The sequence below is a fragment of the Etheostoma spectabile genome, chromosome 2 (assembly GCF_008692095.1).
Source record: "Etheostoma spectabile isolate EspeVRDwgs_2016 chromosome 2, UIUC_Espe_1.0, whole genome shotgun sequence".
Lineage (NCBI taxonomy): Eukaryota > Metazoa > Chordata > Actinopteri > Perciformes > Percidae > Etheostoma > Etheostoma spectabile.
In genome coordinates, this window is record NC_045734.1 from 27,395,410 (window position 1) to 27,397,594 (window position 2,185).

At 42.7% G+C, this 2,185-nt stretch overlaps 1 protein-coding gene across 1 annotated transcript in view; it reads right to left on the bottom strand.

Annotated features, from left to right (window-relative positions):
• Positions 1-2,185, bottom strand: part of LOC116704548 (15-hydroxyprostaglandin dehydrogenase [NAD(+)]-like) — a 26,350-nt gene that overhangs the window by 19,440 nt on the left and 4,725 nt on the right.

The window sequence follows — 2,185 nt, forward strand, 5'->3', positions numbered from 1 at the left end:
AATCATTAACTGTTGACCGACAGGTAACGGAGTCTCAGTTCACCGTCCTGAGAGCGCTTGCGAGACTGACCTGTCCACAGCAGCCCGTGGCGATTCTGTCTTCACCGTCCAACTGTCTCCACTGTCCAATTGTCTCTACCATCTCCATCGGCAGGGTGTCAGCTGTGTGGTTAGGAATGAAAGGGCGAAAACACGGGGGGTATCGCTCATATACAAACACCTTAGTTAATTTCTGAAGTAACTAGTTACTTTTATAATCTGTAGCTGAGTATCTAATTTAGTTACCTTTTGGATGAAGTAACTAGTAACTGTGACTATCTACTTTTTAAAAGGAACTTGCCCAACACTGCTATCACGCCAGGCCTACATGTACCCACATTACTGCCAAATACATTGCCCAAGCCCCCCCCCCCCCCGTTCTGTTGTGTTTGTACTTTTGTTTCTCTGTAGGCTCAAAGAATTTCCCCTTGGGGACAATAAAGTCTAAAGTCTTCTTTCTTTAAACAATTTATACACGTAAGAATAAACATTACTATTTATACTTTGCAGAATATCAGATTCAGGAACATCCCTACACTTCCACCCACCTTCATTTACAGCCTTCATCCCTCCTCCTTCCTTTTGCACCCTTCCTTTCCTTGTCCTCCTTATTTTACATCCTTCCTCCATTCTTCAACAGGGATCTGGAGATGCCCCCCCCCCTCTGCAGGTTGCTGGTCTCACAAGCTCCACTGATTCCAACATAAAGCCCAGCAGGGGATGTCCTTTCATGTTGATCGGTCATGTACCCCATGTATCCCAGTCTCAACAGGATGAGAACAGGACTGTGCAGACCCATCACATCCAAGGTATACATGGCTTCAGAGCCCCCCCCCCCCTTGTATGACCAATTAACCAGACAATCTGCTGTCCGTATGCCATTCGATTCAATTCAATTCAATTTTATTTATATAGCGCTAAATCACATTAACAGGTCTAGACCGGACTCTGGGATGTTCTGTACAGACACCCAACAGTTCTCGCCAAGACCAAGCACTGGGCCACGGAGGCAAGGACAAACTTCCTTCCCATCCCACTTCCCAGTGCCATCCCACTTATGAACAGTTGAAGGTAGTGTTTTATTCACTTCCAAGGTGCCTACTGGCAATTATTATGTTTTTTTCATTAGGTGCATCAGATACAACTTTTGACATTACTCAGCCACATAGGTAACATTACAAAGGGAGAGTGCAAACCAAGGCCTGCGTATTTGCGTCTTTATTCACATGCTGGTTACTTTCCGTATGGAGTGAGGATGTAATCACACTAGACTACGCCCAGGTAAAATGCCATGCAGCTTTGAGCATGATTCATTTGGATACAAGCGTTGTATTTTGGAAGATAGACGGGATTCAGAACGCCGATGTCCGCTCCACACACACACACACACACAGCGGAGCAGGTAGCCTGTAGTGTGTACCTAACTGGGAACGGCCCAGTGTGCAGATGAACTAATGCTACACTCATTACTGTAAGTACATCAAAACCTTCATGAGTAAAAGACGCGTAGGCCTACCTGTTCAACACGCAGAAACATGCAGAAAGCGATATTTCAATGCGCGTCTCTCATTGCCGCCCTGTTACACAACCACCGCATGCTGCTCTGCCACACAAACCTTTTGTCAGTTTTGTAGCATGAATCTTGAAATGTCTTCCTGTAAACTTAGCTGCTTTCTCTAAATCCACATGGCTACTTAATATGCACATGAATGACGTCATCGGTGAGTTCTTCAGTCTTTATACACTTCACTCAGAACTTTAATATCAGGAATTGTATGAATTATTTGCCAGCCACTGAGCTTTATCTGTCCCCCTCATACATACTTTGAAAAATACTCCTTAGATTTGTCTAAATTGACAATATCAGGGCATGCTGAAATACAATATCATATAATAATAATATAAGAGCATGCTGAAATCTGTTTGTCTGTAGTCTATAATATAATATAACCTAAAGTCTATGATAAACTCTATTAAGCTTATTTTTCACTTGATTTAGTAAACATTTTAATAATGATTTCATGGTATCAATCGGTAGTTTCAAGTCTTCTTCTATACATTATGATGTTCCTTTGGTAAATTATGCTCCCATTTATTTTCATCCATCCATCCATCCATCTTCATCCGCTTATCCGGTATCGGGTCG